General features: G+C 34.6%; 1 non-coding gene across 1 annotated transcript; it reads left to right on the top strand.

The window, feature by feature from the left end:
* The first annotated feature begins 10,293 nt into the window (after nucleotides 1–10,293).
* LOC129504067 (small nucleolar RNA SNORA20) lies at nucleotides 10,294–10,423 on the top strand. Its single transcript, XR_008663301.1, has one exon. It is a non-coding gene; the product is annotated as a small nucleolar RNA SNORA20 (small nucleolar RNA).
* The last annotated feature ends 8,652 nt before the right edge of the window (nucleotides 10,424–19,075 follow it).

The raw sequence follows: 19,075 nt of genomic DNA on the forward strand, positions 1-19,075 counted from the left end.
GCAGTCTGGAGTGGAGAAAGTTGGGTTTATATGGGGAACCTAAGGTCACTCTGTCCATAAGCATACTGTTTGCCTCCAACAAGCTTGTTCTCTTGTGTTTCTTCCAAACACAAAAGAAAACCTTAACATTCTTCCTCATGATTTTCATTTCAACACCACCCAGGAAGTCTGTTTTGCAAGTACTGTTGGGTTTTCATTGTCATATGACAGGATTTAGGATAAATTCTATAAGCACATGGTCTGGTTTACTGGAGAAGGAAGGGCAAAAATCACAAGGCCAGAGTCACTAAAAGAGAAGCAAAATGATGTAGGAGAACATTTTTTATGGAGACCATCAGAGCCAGTTTTCTACTGAGCCTGCAATATACAAATTTAGAAGTTCAAATTTTTTAGATTCCACATGTAAGTGAAATCATGCAGTATTTGTGTATCTGGTTTATTTCACTTAATCCATTTATCCATTGACAAACACTTTAGGTTGTTTTTGTATCTTGGCTATTGTGACTAGTGCTGCAATAAACATGGGTATCTCCTTGAGATACCGGTTTTGTTTCTTTTGGATACATACCCAGCATGGGATTATTGAATGATAAGGTAGTTCCATTTTTAATTTTTTGAAGAAACTCTATACTGTTTTCTATAATAACTGTACCAATTTTGACCTCTGCCATCACTGTACCAGATTGTTGAAGATCAGTTGATCACATATATATGGATCTATTTCCAGATTATTTATTCTGTTCCATTGGTCAGTGTGTCTGTTTTTATATCAGCACCATACTGTTTTGATTACTATAGCTTTGTAACATGTTTTATAATCAGAAAGTATGATGCTTCAGCATTGATTTTTTTTTTTTTTTTTTTGCTTAAGATTGCTTTGGCTATTTGGGGTCATTTATAGTTATATATGAATTTTAGGATTCTTTTTCTATTGTGAAAAATGCTGTTGGAATTTTGGTAGATATCTGTACATTACTTTGCATAGTATGGATACTTTAATAATATTCTTTCAACTCATGAACAAAGGCTATTTTCCCATTTCTTTGCATTTTCTTCAATTTCTTTCATCAATATTTTATAGCTTTTAGTGTAGAGATCTTTCACCTCCTTGGTTACATTTATTCCTAAGTATGTTATTCTTTTGTAGTACCAAAATTATAAGTGTGATTGTTTTCTGAACTTGTTTTTTGGATAATTCATTGCTAATGCATGCACATGCAACTGATTTTTTTTAATTTTTTTAAAATTTATTTATTTATGATAGTCATACAGAGAGAGAGAGAGAGAGAGAGGCAGAGACACAGGCAGAGGGAGAAGCAGGCTCCATGCACCGGGAGCCCGACGTGGGATTCGATCCCGGGTCTCCAGGATCGTGCCCTGGGCCAAAGGCAGGCGCCAAACCGCTGCGCCACCCAGGGATCCCTGCAACTGATTTTGTATGTTGATTTTATATCTTGCAACTTTACTGAGTTTATTTGTTCTAAGAGCTTTGTGGCTGACTCTAGGGTTTTCATATATAAGGACATGTTGTCTGCAAATAGATGCACTTTTACTTTCTTCTTTCTAATTTGGATACTTTTTAATTCATTTTTCTTGTCTAATTTCTCAGGCTAGGCCTTCTAGTACTGTTGAAAAGAGGTGATGAGAGTGAGCACCATTGTCTTGTTCGGATCTCAGAGGAAGAGGAAAAGCTTTCAACTTTTCATCATTAAGTCAATGTTAGCTGTAGGATTGTCATATATGGCCTTTATTATGTTGAGGTGTATTCTTTCTATACCTAATTTTTTGAAACTTTTTACCATAAAGGGATTTTAAATTTCATCAAATTATTTTCTGCATTTATTGAGACAATAATTATCCTTTATTCTATTAATGTAGTATAATGCATTCCAGAGATAAATCCCATTAGAAAATGGCATATGATTCTTTCAATATGTTGTTGAATTTGTTTTGCTAGTCTTTTGAGATTTTTACATTTATGTTCAACAAGGACATTAGCCTGTGGTTTTCATTTGTTGTAGTGTCCTTGTCTGGCTTTGGTATCAGGGTAATACTAGCCTCATAAAATGAGTTTGGAAGTAGTCCTTCCTCTTCAATTTTTTGGAAGAGTTTGAAATGAATTGGCATTAATTCTTCCTTAAATGTTTGGTAAAATTCACCAGTGAAACCATCTGGTTCTGGGCTTTTTAATGGGAGATTTTTGTGTTATTGATTCAATATTCAGTATTCTTTTCAGATATTCTATTTGTTTGCAATTCAATCCTGGTAGGTTGTGTATTCTTAGGAATTTATCCACTTCTTCTAGGTTACCCTCTTTTGATTCTTTTTATTTCTGTGTATTAGTTGTAATGTCTTCTCTTTCATTTACAATTCTATTTACTTGAGTCATCTCTTATTTTCTGGTTCTTTCTAGCTAAAGTTTTGCAAATTTTATTTATATTTTCAAGAGCCCTCTTTCATCTTTTCTATCATCTTTCTAGTCTCTATTTCATTTTTTTTCAGCTCTAATATTTATTATTTCATTCCTTCTGCTAATGGTAATGAGTTATTCCTTTCTGAGTTCCTTAAAGTGGAAAGTTGGGTGTTTTATTTAAGATTTTTTTTCTTAAAGTAGACATTTGTCAATATAAACTGCCCTCTTAGAATTGCTTTTGGTGCCTCCCATAAGTTTTGGAATGTTGTGTCTCCACATTCATATATCTCAGGTAGTTTTTTCTTTCCTTTTTTTTTTTTTAGATTTTATTTATTTATTCATGAGAGACACACACACACAGAGGGAGAGTGGAACAGACATAGGCAGAGGGAGAAGGAGGCTCCATGCAGGGAGCCTGACCTGGGACTGGATTCCGGATCTCCAGGATCACCCTGGGCTGAAGGTGGCACTAAACCGCTGAGCCACCTGGGCTGCCCTTTTATTTCCTTTTTGATTTTCTTTTTGACCTATTGATTGTTCAGGAGTATGTTAATTTCCACGCATTTGTGAACTTTTCAGTTTTCTCCTATTATTGATTTCTAGTTCCTGCATTGTGTCCAGAAAAGTTACTTGATATGATTTTAATCTTCTTCAATTTGTTAGGACTTCTATTTTTGGCCGAATATATGGTCTATCCTAGAGAATGTTCCAAGTGCGCTTGAGAAGAATGTGTTTCCTGCTGCTGTTGAATGAAATGTTCTGTACCTGTCTGTTAGGTTAATTTGGTCTGTAATTTTATTCAAGTTCTTTGTTTATTGATTTTCTATCTGAATATTCTATCCATTTTTAAAAGTGATGTATTAAAGCCCCCTATTTTATTTATCACTATTTCTCCCTTTAGTTCTGTTGATATTTGCTTTATAAAATTAGGTGTTCCAATGTTTTGTACATATGTATTTATAATCATTATATCCTCTTGATGAAATTGATCCCTTTGTTATTATATAACGACCTCTTTGTCTCTTATAACAAGTTTTGACTTAAAATATATTTTGCCTGATATAAGTATAGCTACTCCCGTTCTCTTTTAATGACAATTTCCATGTAATATCTTTTCCACCCCATTATTCTCAGTTTATGCATGTCCTTATAGTTAAAGTAAGTTTCTTACAGGTGGAGTATAGAAAGGTCTTTAAAAAAAAAACCCATTCAGCTACTCCATATCATTTGATTGGAGATTTTAATCCATTTACATTTAAATTAATTACTGATAGGTAAAGCTTACTGTTGCCATTTTGTTCATTATTTCCTAACTATTTTTTAGTTCCTGTTTTCCTGCACCCTCTCTTGCATTGTATGTGATTATGATTTTTTACATGAAATTCTATCCTCCTCATTTTTTGTGTATCTACTAATTTTTCTTTGTTCTTCTCATGAGGTTTATAAAATCATAGTCATAACAGTCTATTTTAAGCTGATAACTTCATTCACATATGAAAACTCCATACTTTTACCCTCCCACATTTCATAATGCCTCCCATAATTTATATCTTTTTGTATCTGTTATAAATACTATAGATATAGTTATTTTTAATACATTTGTCATTTAAGCTTTATACTAGAGTTAAAATTATTAAGGCATTACCATTACAACTTAAGAATATTCTGAATTTATATACTTACCTTTACAGTGAGAGATATATTTTTATGTTGCTAAGTAGCAACCTTTAATTTCACTTTAAAGAACCACTCTTCGAATTTCTTATAAGGCAAGTATAGTGGTGATGAGCTCCCTGAGGAAGCAGACCCTTTGTTGAGTTCCATACCCTGGCTGTTATAAGCCCCTGTCCCTTTTTCCTTAGCTGCCCCTAGATTTTTCACCTATGCTGAGCCAATCCCTTCAGTGATCAGAGGAGGGTGAGAAATAAGTGGATCTCTTAGGTAGCATCCTGCATGGCTGGGAAATCTAGGTGTCCACTGTGTCCTTATTTTCCCCTGTGGAAGTGATTGCAACCAAGATCTCTCATGGCATTGAGCTGTTCCACCTTAGTGGAAGGGCTACATGGGTAAGGTAAAACTAATCTTACCTTCTTCAATGCATCTTGGACTTTCTGATCCAGTAGAATGCTGGGACTTCTCCACTGGACTCCCAGGGTTCCACAAAGGTATTTTAATCTGTGGTTAGTTATAAAAAACAATGATTTTCTATGTGGTAGGGCTGGAAAGACCTCTTCTGCCATCCTGTGATATCAATCTCCAAATTTGGAAAATTTTCACAATTATTTTTTCAATACTTATTCAGTCTTGCTCTCTTTTTCCTCTCTCTTTGAGTATCTTGATGATACAACTGTTACATCCTTTGTTATTATCCCACAGGTTTAGGAGGGTATGCACATTTTCTTCTCAGTTTACATTTCTTGTGTTGTCCAGAATAGGTGAATTCTATTGATGAGTCCTGAAGTTACCTAATTTTATCCTCTGTACATTTTCGTATTAGGTTTTGAGATTCTGGACCTTATTCTATTTTCTGTTTTGGCTAGCTTTTTGGACACCACTTTGGTAGAGGAGAGGAGGACTGTACTTCTTTATTATTGCCAAATGGAGGTCAAAGTACAGGTTCCCCACTTGGTTTCTATTGGCACTTGGGAGAACAGGTACTGCTTATTTGAGTTGCATCAAGTGAGAGTTCTGGCTCTCCATATGGTCTCCTCTGACACAGAGGTGAGGTGGACTTACCAGTGGGTGATGGCAAAAGTCCCGATTCTTTACTAGGCCTTATCTGATACTGCCCTAACAGAGAAAGGGAAAGGACTTCATTACTGTTAAGGGTGGAAGTCTAGGCTCCCCACTCAGCCTTTGATATCATAGCTGTGGGTAAAGCCATAGTTTTTCTGCGTTGTTTGTCTGTAATAAAATAGCTATTATCTAAAAGCTTTCTGTCTTGCCACTTTGCCCTTTCCCTAGTCCTTTGGCCTGACAGAACTTTTATCAGAACATTTTACTTTTTGTTTAATTTAATGTAATTCAATTTTATCTTATTTTATTTTAGATTTGTGTTCATCAGCATTTCTAGGTTTTTGGCTTCTTCAACTCCAAGTCTAGGATATATGTGATGAAAAGAAACCCCAGGTAATTCACTTCTGTGTTGTTCCTTCTGTCTTGAAGTCCTATATCATCCTTTTCTTCCCTCCACCCTTCAGAGTCATCTTATGTTGTTCTTCCTATGGTGTCCACAAATTTTAGTTTTACTTAGTGAGAAGAATAGGAAAAAATATACCTATTGCATTTTGCTAGAATTGGAAGTTCTGCTCTTTCAAGTCAAAATGAGGCATGAAGTAGCAGTCAGTGGGATTTGTTGCTTGAAACAGTAATAAGCCTGTGACACCTCGATTGTTAGCAAATTGACCTTAGAAATATAAAAAATTTGGGTCTCTTCAAAGTGAACCAATCTTCTTCTCAATCTGTTCTTTCTAGGAAGTTGCTTTATTACAAAAAACAAATTCCATGGTGAGGATTGAGGTAGGCGGGTGGGTGGGGTGGGGAGGAAATATGGCTTTTGCCTCTTTCTGGTTTATTCAATGCCTACTACTGCTATAGGTAGGATAGTGTAATGGTTAAAACCAAGGCTCTGAAGTCAGACTGCATGGATTCAAAGTCTGGTTTAATCATGTGCTAGATTATATGAACTTGGGTAAGTCTCCTAACTTCTCTAAGTTTTCTCAACTATAAATGGAGATAATAACATTATTTCTCTCACCAGATTATATATATGGGATCAAATGAGATTTTAAAAAGCACTTAGCAGAAAGCCAGACGTGCCATAAGTGTGAAGCAAATGATAGCTTGTTGTTAATATATGAATATGCTATGTATATGTAATGTAGAGACATTAATAAACACTTGTTGAATAGATCTTGTCTCTTTTCCATTATGCCTTAGTTTTAAGCTTTGCCTTATAATGTATTTAAGCCTTATTTGGTATTTCTTCTAACAGAGAACTCACATAATCTTGGGTGTTGAAGACTTGCACTGTGTCATTATATTCTAACGTGTTATTTTGGCCAACCCATTCCAGCTGAATGGTGGATAGGGAAAACAAATCCAGTTGGTTTCCTAAAATACAAAGACTTTGTCAGAGAGGAAACTATTTTTATGTACAAATGAACAATTTCTGATAATTCAGGTAATTCCAGACAGACAAGGCAAGTTTTTATGCTTAGGATTTTCCAGAGGAGCTGTTTGTATTACTCGGATTTATCCAACTTTCTCTCTCACTTTGGCAGTATAGACCTGATTCTAAACATACCATGCAATAAGCTGTACATTTGGCTGAAAGTTTATTCTGTTTGGTCCAAATGGCATCAAAATCATTAACTAAATACACAGTGACTTGGAAGGAAGAAGAAAAAGAAATCAAATGAAAATTTATTTTTATTGCCAAAAGCTGAGTTCTCAGGCTGCTACAACCTGACTAACACCCAAGACAGGCAAGAGGCAGTCAACTTTTATGTTCTACGTGTTAGTGATGACATGAATTATAGTGGGAAAAAAATACAGTACTTTTTAAGGTTCTGGCTGGTTTGAAAAATTAATGAATTTTCAATATTGATTTTAAAAATATTCATTTGCAACTCTATTTTTTCTTCTTTGGTTTTGAATTAAATCTTTTTTGTTGAAATGACAGATTTTCAGAATACTCTCACTACCATTATGTTTCTACTTACATGCTTCCAATACATTGGTGTCATATTTTATCCTTTATAAGTTTCCAGAACACTAGGTGACTTTTCTTGACAAACACATTGAAAATAGGCAAGAAGACTCCCAGTCAGTGCTGCACCACTGCATTCTCTACCTTTCTATTTGGTCAAACCAATATTTTGGTCAAGTAAAAAGAGACAAGAAAAAAATTAATAGCACACTATAAATTGTCCTGATAAGGCAAAGCAAAAAGTGACTGTGGACTAGGTTCAGCAAACACATGCTGATAATACTCTAAATAAATAACCAAAAATCATTGATGTTTTTTAGAACATTAATTTGTAATGTTTTCTTTTTATTCCTTTTAAAAATTATTTGATCTATCTATCTATCTATATCTCAAATATCTAATATCATGTTCGTAAGCACAGGAAAATATTAACTGATACTTTGTATTATTCCTGCCTAAGGACCTCAATATAATTTGAAGGGCCTTTGTGTTATAAATATTAAGGTCTAGGTACTACTTCTTTATAGAATAGTTTTTGATCTATTAAATAAAAAGAGAAAGCAGACAATAAGGAATGTAGAACCAATAATTACATGTAGCCCGTATTAATATATGTAAAAATGAAATTGGACATTATAAAAATGTTTTAAAAATACAAATGTATGAATAAAGTTAAACTATAATCCTGTCACCAAAGATAGTGTTTTGTAGTATATCCTTCCAAGCATTTTTCTGGTCATATATATAAAAATATTTTTTTTAAGGGGAAAGGGGTAGAGGGAGAGAGAGAGAGAGAGAATCTGAAGCAGGCTCCATGCCCAGCAATGAGCCCAATGTGGGGCTTTCCTTCCTCTATTTCATCCATTCCCCCATCCACCTCCCCTCTGGTAACCATTTGTTTTCTATAATTTAGAGTGGGTTTCTTTGGGGGTTTTTTCTCTCTTTTTTCCTTTCCTTCTTTATTTAATCTCTTAAATTCTACATATAAGGGGAATCATATGGTATTTGTCTTTCTCTGACTGATTTCACTTAGCATTATATTCTCTAGATCTATCCATATTGTTACAAATGGCAAGATTTCTTTCTTTTTATGGCTGGATAATATTCCATTGTATATATACCACATTTTTATCCATTCATCTATGGATGGATGGACACTTGGGCTTCTTCCATAGTTGGCTATTATAAATAATGCTGCAATATACATAGGATTGCATGTATTCCTCTTAATTAGTGTTTTTGGATTTTTCACCCAATAGTGTGATTCCTGGATCATAGGGTAGTTCTATTTTTAACTTTTTTTTTTTTTTTTTTTTTTTTTAGGTAGGCTCCTCATTCACCATGGAGCCCAATACAGGGCTTGAACTCACAACCCTGAGATCAAGACCTGAGCTGAGATCAGGATTTGGATTTAACTAATTAAGCCACTCAGGTGCCCCCTATTTTTAACTTTTTGAGAAACCTCTGTACTGTTTTCCACACTGGTTATAGCTGTTTGCATTCCTACCAACACTGCAAGAGGGTTCCTTTTTCTCCACATCTTTACCAACATCTATTGCTTCTTTTTTTATTATTTAAATTCAACTAGCCAACATATAGTACATCATTAGTTTCAGATGTATTGTTCAGTAGTTTGTCAGTTGTGTATAACACCCAGTGCTCATCACATCATGTGCCCTCCTTAATGCCCATCACCTAATTACCCCATCACTCCACCCACCTCCTCTACAGCAACCCTCAGTTTTTTTCCTATAGTTAAGAGCCTCTCGTGATTTTTCTCCTTCAGTTCAGCCTCTCATGATTTTCCATTCAGTTTTCCCTCCCTTCCCCTATGATCCTCTGCACTGTTTCTTATATTCCACATATAAGTGGAAGGACATCTTGACTCTTTCCACATTTTTACTATTGTGGACATTGCTCCTATGAACACTAGGGTGCAAGTGCCCCTTCATTTCACTACATCTGTATCTTTGGGGCGAACACTCAGTAGTGCAATTGCTGTGTTGTAGGGTAGCTCTATTTTTGACTTCTTGAGGAACATCCATACTGTTTTCCAGAGTCGCTCTACCAACTTGTACTCCCACCAAAAGTGTAAGAGAACACTGGCAGAAACCTCTTTGGCTTTGGTCACAGCAACTTCTTACTAGACACATCTCCAAAAGCAAGTGAAACAAAAGCAAAAATGGACTATTGGGACTTCATCAGGATAAAATAGCTTCTGCACAGCAAAGGAAACAGTCAACAAAACTAAAAGACAACCTACAGAATGATAGAAGGTATTTGCAAATTATCTTATCACCTAAAGGACTAGAATCCAAGATCTATAAAGAACTTATCAAACTCAACACTCAAGAAACAAATAATCCAGTCAAGAAATGGGCAGAAGACATGAGCAGACACTTCTCCAAAGAAGAGTTACACATGACCAACAGATACATGAGAAAATGCCCAACATCACTTGGCATCAGGGAAATACAAATCAAAAGCACAATGAGATACCACTTTATACCAGTCAGGATGACTAAAATTAACAAGATAGGAAACAACAAATATTGGCAAGGATGCAAGGAAAGGCCAACCAACATCTGCTGTTTTTCTCCATGTACTTTTTGATTTCTTCTTTAATTTCTTTGTTGTTCCATTCCTTATTTACAAACATATGTAACCTTACTGTATTTATGCTATTTTTCAGACTTTTCTTGTGGTTTATTTCTAGTTTCTAGTTGCATAAAGTTGTAGTCAGAAAAGATGCACGATTTAACTTCCATATTTTTTAATTTGTTGAAATTTATTTCATTATCTAATATGTGATCTATTATGGAGAATGTCCCATCCGCACTTAAAAAGAATGTGTATTCTGCTATTTTAGGGTGGAATTTTCTGACTATATTTGCTGGATCCATCTAATCCAGTGTGTCATTCAAAGCTACTGTTTCCTTGTTGATTTTTGGTTTGGATGATCTGTCCATTGATGTGAGTTGTTAAAGTCCTCTACTATTATTATTGTTTTATTATCAATTAGTTCTTTGTGTTAGCCATTAACTGTTTTATGTATTTGGGTGCTCACATGTTGAGTGCATATATATTTACAATTGTTATATCTTACTAGATTGTCCCCTTATTATTATATAGTGTCCTTTTTTGTCTCTTGTTAGAGTCTATATTTTCCCTTCCCATTGATTGCTGCTCTAGTCTTTTAGTGATATAAGCAGTTATATACATGAGCGAGAACAGTATTAGGGTCTTGCAAAGGGAGATGGGAGTAACCATTTCATCTCTTCTGTGAAGTCCAGACATTGCTTTACTGTCTGAATCATGCAAGCAGGATTCAACCAAGGTGCTTATGGTGAATATAGACTTACTTTATAAAAACATTGATTTAAGAATTTCACTTTACTTTTTTAAATAGCACTAAATCTCATACATCTGCATCAATTGTCTTATGTGGGGCAAATGATTTCATGTGTCATAAGATGGAGTGCTCTTTACATGATGCTCTTTGTGTTTTGAAGAGAGTTTTGGGGTCAAAATCCATGGTTCCAGGTGGGATACTATAGAAGCAGCCCCTTCCATATACTTTGAGAACTACAAAACTAGATGAGGCCTCAGAAACAGCTTGCTATATGAGAGTTTGCAGGATCTCTTCTTATTTTTTTCTAACACACTGGCAGTTAATGCTGCCCCAAACTCCACAGACCTAGTTGCAAAGTTAAGAGCTTTCCATAATGAGGGGCAAGGTAACCCAGAACACAAAAATCGTACATGAATTGGTCTTGATTTCATCAATGGTAAACCTCAAGACAACAAACAAGCAGGGGTATTTGAACCAACCACGGTGAAAGTTAAGAGTTTAAAATTTGTGACAGAAGCTTCAATTTCTATTCTTCAAATTGATGATCTTATCAAATTACACCCAGAAAGCAAAGATGATAAGCATGGAGGTTATGAAAATGCTGTTCACTCAGGAGTCCTTGATGACTGATCTGATTTCTCTTTTATTTGTAATAATATTAGATGCAATTATCTTGTACCTTGAGTATCACATATTAAAAATAATGAGCTGTCAAAAAAGTCTAGTTTGTCCGTTATTAGTATTGGTACCCCAGCTTTCTTTTGACATACATCTGCATGATAAATGTAAATCTCCATTCCTTTACTTTCAATCTACATGTGTCTTGAGGTCTAAAATGAGTCTCTTGTAGGCAGCATATAGATGGGTCTTGTTTTTCTGTCCATTCCATCACCCGTGTCATTTGATTGGTGAGGTTAGTCCATTAACATTGGAAGTAATTATTAATATGTATTTATTGCCATTTTGTTTCTTGTTTTGTGATTAATAGTTTTTCTCTGATCCTTTCTTCTCTTGCTCTCTTTCATGATTTGCTGGCTTTCTTTGCTGATATGGATTCCTTTATCTTCTTTGCATATCTTTTACTGGTTTGTGATTTATGGTTGCCACTAGATTGTATATAACATCTTCATATAAAGTCTATATTAAGTTGATGGCTGCCTAAATTTGAACCCATTCTTTACTCCTCTTCCCCCATGTTTTAGGTATATGGTGACGTATTTTACATCCTTTTATTTTGTGAATCCTTTGACTGATTTTTATGGAGATATATTTTATTAAAATATATGTATGTATATATACACATATATTTTTATGACTTTTTGTGTTTTCTGCTTCTCATAATCTTTCCTTTTTACTCAAAGAGTACTCTTTAAATTTTTTATAGGGCTGGTTTAGTGGTCATGAATTCCTTTAGCTTTTGTTTGTATAAAAAACTCCTTATCTCTCCTATTTTGAATGATAGCCTTGCTGGGTAGAGTATTCTTGGCTGTGGATTTTTTCCTTTCAGCACTTTGAGTATATCATGCCACTCTCTGGCTTGCAAAGTTTCTGCTGAAAAATATGCTGATAGCTTTATGGGGTTTCTCTTAAATGTAACTGTTTTTTCTCTTGCTGCTTTTAAAATTTTCTCTTTATCATTACTTTTTACCATTTTAATTACTATGCATCTTGATGTGGACCTTTTCAAATTGATTTTGTTGGGAGATCTCTGTATTTCCTGAATCTGGATATCTGTTTCCTTCCCCAGATTAGGGAAGTTTTCAGATCTTATTTCTCCAAATAAATTCTCTGCTTCCTCTTCTCCCTCTTCTCCTTCTGGGAATCCTATAATCTTGATGGAGTTGCTGAGTTCCCTAAGTCTATTATCATTTTACATATTTTTTTCCTCTTATCTATTCAGCTTGATTACTTTCCATTATTCTTACTTCCAGGTCACTAATTTGTTCCTCTGTTTCCTCTAGCCTTCTGTTTATTCTATCTAGTGTATTTTTAATTTCATTTATTGTGTTAATCTCTTATTGGTTCTTTAAACTCTTTGTTAACAGTCTCACTGATATCCTCCACTCTTTTCTCAAGTCCAGTGAGTATCTCTATGATTATTACTTTAAATTCTTTACCAGCATGTTATTTATATGCATTTCATTTTGGTTTCTTGCTGAAGTTTTGTCCTGTTCTTTCATTTGGGGCATATCCCTCTCTCTCCTCATTTTTTCTCACCCTCTTTTCTATAGCCTAATTGTTAAATGAATAACATATGCCTATTTTAATGCCAATGTATATTTACATTGTCATTCTTAGTGACTACAAAATATTTATCATAATTTAGCAAATCTCAAATAAATGGACTATCACATTTTCGGGGGTGGGGAGGGCAAGGACTTTTAGAAAAATTCCTAAAATGAAATACTCTTGTATATACTTTTATGTAATTCTTCTACTATTTCCTTAGGATAAGCTGCTGGGAATGAGATGGCTGGATGAAAGAGGAATCATTTTTTTAAAGATTTTATTTATTCATAAGAGACACAGAGAGTAAAAAGAGAGAGACAGAGACACAGGCAGAGGGAGAAGCAGGCTCCATGCAGGGAGCCCGACGTGGGACTTGATCCCGGGTCTCCAAGATCACGCCCTGCGCTGAAGGTGGCACTAAACCGCTGAGCCACCTGGGCTGCCCAGAGGAACCATTTTCAAAGTGATTGGCATAAATTGAGAAATTGTTCCCCAGGAAGTTTGCATTTACTTATGCTTCCAGCAACAGTGTACCTGTTTACACACTGTTATTATTAAAAGTCATCATTCAGCTTTTTATTCCTTGCTAAACTGGTGAGTGGAAAATAATAGTACATTGAATTAGAATAAGGTTTCTACTTTAATTCTAAAATTATATTTATTCATTCACTGATTATTGCTTTTAATTAAATTCTGCAGTTCATGCTTGACTTCGAGGGCATATCTAGACATACACAAATTTTAGATAGAGAAAAGTTATTTTTTCTAGCCTCTCAATTTCTTTCAAATTCAAGACATCCAATAGACTCTTTGTGGAGAAAATTTACATTTGTTTAGGACATCTTCTTTATCCATTGGAAGAAAAAAAATAGATTGGATTGTATGGTAGTAGTAATAGTAATTTTATTTCTTGTTTATATTTTATTATTTATTGAGAATTATGTGTTCCATGTGCTGAATTAAACTTTTTACATGAATAGTCTGTTTTCCTTACCCATTTTTGTACTAGTAATAAAGTATCCCCATTGTAAAAGGTGTCATGGCTCCAAATGATAAAACCATAATTTGAGTCCAGATTTGTGTGGGACTAGAGTTTGAACTACTAATAACTGCAATATACTACTTTTTCTAAAGTAATCTTATGCTAATGATAATATGAATCAATTCTGTCCTGATGATGGAAAAATGAGATAATTAATGTCATCACATGCTACATCTGGTAGCAATGTTTTATTCCTGCATCAGAAACTTAAAGAATGAGAGGGGAGGGGATTGTCTTCTATTTTTTGCTTTCTTCAGTTCCCTTTCTTGCTGCCAGATTTCTTTTTAAGCCAGCCATCCGGGGCACAGTGGTTTGTGTGAGAGCTAATACTCTTCTTTTCCCATGGGCATTTGTCCATCCCTGTTCTGTTTCTCTTCATCTCTTCTTGGGGCAACATGTAATCTGCCAGGCCTCACTCATTATTCACTGTCAGGCCTGTATATTTGCCAGAAGTCAGAACACTGGCCTGTGTGGTTATGTGGTCCTTGGTCTCTGCCCTCTGGCAGACTAGGGCAAGAGATCTTGTCACATTGGAAAGCATTAATCTGCTATATCTCAAGCTACCAGTTCTGTTCCACTGGAGCACAAACCGAGTTTTCTCCCCATTCTATAGAAAGCAGTAGCATACCAGCCAAGATGTGGCTTGGGCTTATGTTGTCTATAGACTTGTATAGCACATGGAATGGGGGCACAACTCTCCACAAGTATCTCCAAACATTTCTTACAATTCAACCTTTGTTTTCTTTTATGGAAATAAGTTTTCCACTGTGCAGATCTGGATCTGTAGCAACCCTCCACAGAAGTATGGTTTTTACCTTCATATTTTCCCATCTCTGAGACTAGTAGAATGAGAATTCTATATCGCCAGAATTATATTGATTTACACAAGAGAGGCATTGTTCATTTGCTCCTTTCACAAATATTCAGTGGGTACTGAATGTATGCCAGACATGAGAAATAGAGGGATGAACCAGACAGAGTAGATGCTCCCTTCATGAGATAGCACTGGGGAAGGAAGTAGCAACAAGCAAATAACCAAATAAATGAGATTTTTGATACATGCTATGAAGTAAATAAAAGTAAGATGTTGTAATAGAAGGTAATGGTTTAGGGGGTGGGAAAGGCTACTTACAATAGAATGTCAGTGAGGAGGTGACGTTTGAGCTGAGACTGAGTGACTAGAAGGCACCAGGTATGCAAAGATCTAGAAACAAACAACTCTAGCATGAGGGAACAGGGGCAGAGACTCCAGGGAGGGAAAGATTTGGGCCTATTCTAGGAAGGCAATGTGACAAGACCATAGGGAGTGAAGAATAAAGGTGGGAGACATCACAGATAAGGGCGAGTCAGATTGTGTGGGACCTAATGGGCCATGGGATTTAGATTTCATTCTAAATGCAATAGAAGACTACTGAAGAGTTTGATGTGGGAGTTTGAAAAAATGTTTCATATTTTTAAAGCATTATTCTGGTTTTTAAGTGGACTGTAAAGGAACATTGGTAGAAGGGAAACAACCAGCTGAGAGACTTCTGCAGGAATTAAAGCTGAGGATAATAGTGACCAGGAAGAAAATAGTGAAAATAAAGAGAAGTAAACAGATGTGGAATATGTTTTTTTGGTGGAATGTGTTTCTTGATGGATTGTATGGTAGTAGTAATTGTGTTGAGGTGAAGGACAAAGAAGAATCAAAGGTAACTCTAGATTTTTCACCTGAGCAATTGGCTAGACATTTACTGAGACAAGGAAGATTTGGGAAAGAACAATTGTCAAGGAGTGGAAGTTAAGACCTCTATTAGGCAGACTTATAATTGATATGCCTTTTAGATATCCAAGTGAGAATGTTCATCATGTAGTTGGATTATGTGGGATTTAGTTAAGATTAGAGTTAAAGAATCATCTCTTAATTAACTGAATCTGAAATTAAGAGAGCCTCAAATGAAAATATGTGGTTTTGAATGAGAAAGAAAATCCTTCAGTCTAGCATCTCTATTTCTGTCAGTGATACCATTTTTTTTCTCACTATGCAATGCCTTAGTCTATTTGGGCTGCTATAACAAAATGCCGTAGACTGGGTAGCTTATAAACAATAGAAATGTATTTCTCATAGTTCTGGAGGCTGGAAAGTCCAAGACCAAGGAGATTATATACTAAAATACTTCATTAGAGCTTAAAGCAAAACAACTGAAACCTAGGTAGGGATTGAATGAAAGAAAGAGCATGGACTATGAAGACAGTTTTTGGGGACTTTGTAATATTTCACTAAGAGAATATGTATAAAAATTCCTTATACCCTATAAAGTACCACCTGAAATCATTCTTAGCATCAGAAATTTATAAAATGAAGCACTATTAAAATGAAACACGGTATTGCAAATTTTCATGGCTTGGCTATTACTATATTTTTGTCTCTGGCTTCATAGACTTTTTCTGCTATTCTGAAATTCTTTCATTTCTAACCAGAATGTTTAGAATTAAAGAGCTGAAGTTTGTCACTACTGAACTAAAGTTTTATATTAGCCCTCTGGGTTTTTTAAAAGATCTATTTATTTTGTGCACCCTTTCTGAATTGGAAAAAAAGGACATACAAATGTGAATTTATGGTGAGCACATTTAGACTCCTCTGAAGTATGCATCCTTAGACTTTTTTTCTGAATCAATCTACCAAATACTTTCAACCAGCGTTTGAAGAAGCCTGATTGAAAACACTGACAGCCTGTACCCTTAGAATCATGACAATTCACATGTCTTCTCAGCCTCTTTGAAGTTTTCAGCAGAAGCCAGAGAAAGAAAAAAAATCACGTTTCATACTTTGTGGTTTATCAACAAGAAATAAAACATTTAAGAATTTAGATAACATACACACATGCTGCCTTGAATTTATGCTGACAATTTATGCACAGTAAAAGCAAAATATACAGCATCTGTGTGAAGAATGTACACCAGTACTTAGACAATGGGCAGCCAGACAGAACTTGACAATGTGGGCCAGATGAGCCAGTGTCCTGCAGGAGGCCCTAACAACATCTACTGCTCCAAGCGCATTTCACTTTCAATCTGCTGCTGTTGGACTAAACAATCTCGTAAAAGTTAATGGCCCTTTTCAGGGCTGGCAGTGAAATTGCTGGTACTGTGGAAGGTGATTTTTTAAAAGTCATTATAGCACACACCAATAGAGTCTATTTCAGGTTTTAGCCCTGTTCCTAAGGGACAAAGGTAGCTTTCAACAAAATGAAATCACAAGTGGGAATACACCCTGATTTTCAGCTTATAGATTTTCTGAGAATGTGTTAAGTAAAACACTTCACATATTTTTTGGTGAAAAGATATTTCTTTCTATAGTCTCCTGCCTGCCCTACCTACCAACCTAGAGGCAGGAGTCAACTTTGCTATCATCAGACTGAAGATTATCTTCTGATTATTATCACAAATGTTCTGTTTTAGCTATGGTGAGGAAAGGGCCTACAAGTAGACCAAATAGATTTGGCAAGTTTCCTGCAGCTATTCTGAATTGCAGAAGAAAATAGTCCCAAATTGATGAAACAGTTAAAGGCAAAAAATTTATTTTTATGGAAAAATAATGTTTTTTTTAAGTAATAACAGACTTATTATTAATATCATTTTATAACCTCAAGCAAATAAACAGTTCTAGGTAATGATCCACAATGACTAGTAACCAGTAACTTCATAAAAAGAGAAAAAAAAAACCCTTACGTTATAATACCTATGAGATGTTTTGCCAAGAATATTGTTTGAATCTGTTCATGCCTCTACATGTAAATAATATTATATGGCAAATATATAAAGCAGAAGAACATGTTAATAACAGCATGGGGATGTGATTAGCAAAAACAAAACTGTAAAAACTATATAGAAAAACAACCTACTCTCTTCAACAAATAAATTGGAAAAAACCCACAACCACCACAAAAAACAACCAGTGAGGAATTTATAGATTTAAAGAGGCTTATATTGTGACATATAGACTTTATTTACATTCTGATTTCAACAAACAATTTTAAGAGATGATTACAAATGGAGGAAATTTGAAATCTGACTGGATGATTGTATGACCCTGTGGGACTATTACTAGTTTTTACCTAAGAGTGGTATTGTACCTGAGAGTACTTGCTCTCAAACTTTTGGGTCTTAGGATCTCTTGCATTTTAAAGAATCATTGAGGACTCTAAAGTTATTTCATTTAAGTGGTTTGTATCTACTGATATGCATATATTGTAAATTAAAACACAAAAATATTTATTAACCCATTTAAAATAACAGTTACATATTAACATATTTTCATAAAAATAACTGTTTTTCAAGACAAGAAAAATAGAAATATGGCATTATTTTACATTTCGCAAATCTTTAATATAACTTTCTTTATAGAAAACAGATGAATTCTAATATCTGCTTTTGCAGTCATTCCTTTGTAATATCACATGTCAAATAACCTCTGGAAAACCTCACTGTCCACTCATAAGGATGAGAAAGAAAAAGTCAACCAACATCTTAAAATTATTTTGAAAATAAATTCCTTGAAAGGTGGTGGGGACCACCAGGGCTCAACCAGACCATACTGTTAGAACTACTGTGTTAGAGGTACCTTCTGATGTATTCAAAAATGAAAAATAAATTATTATTAACTTCATCATCTAGGGAGGGAAAGTAGCAAGTGACTGTATATTTGATACATTATTTTCTGTAATTTGATAGTTATTCAAAGTGGATGAGAAGTACATCAGATACATGCAGATAAGCCTTTTCTGATGTTTACCATAATTAAAAGTAAAAAAAAATTAAAAAGTCAAGTAAATAACAGTACAAATGTTTTGTAAGTGGGGCAATTATTTGACTATAATACAATTATAATTACAATATTGAAAATTTTGGAAAAGTGAAGTAGTAAACAAAAAGAGAAATAATAATGTTGGTCTGCTAACATTGTCCTTAGAAAAATATGAATGAAAATACTGTGGATGAGATAATATTTTAACATTAAATTTTTTGGAAAGATACATAGTTTTCATCCTTTAATTGACATTGTTTGATATTTGTCATCAGAGTGTCAAGGTACAAAATTAATCTAAGTTTTTAAAGTCAGATAAAATAGAGTTAAGAAATTGTAGGTGTTAATTTTCTAAGTTAGTTTCTTGTACTAGAAATAAAAAGTTAACTATTGGTGACAAAGTTTCCCCACAGAGAAAACATCAATTCTAAATAATTTTGTAGGGATGCCTGGGTAGCTCAGTTGATTAAGTGTCAGTCTTAGGCTCAAGTCATGATCCCAGAGTCCTGGGATTGAGCTTCATGTCTGGCTCCTGGCTCAGT

This window comes from Nyctereutes procyonoides, unplaced genomic scaffold (genome assembly GCF_905146905.1).
Source record: "Nyctereutes procyonoides isolate TBG_1078 unplaced genomic scaffold, NYPRO_anot_genome, whole genome shotgun sequence".
Taxonomy (NCBI): Eukaryota; Metazoa; Chordata; class Mammalia; order Carnivora; family Canidae; genus Nyctereutes; species Nyctereutes procyonoides.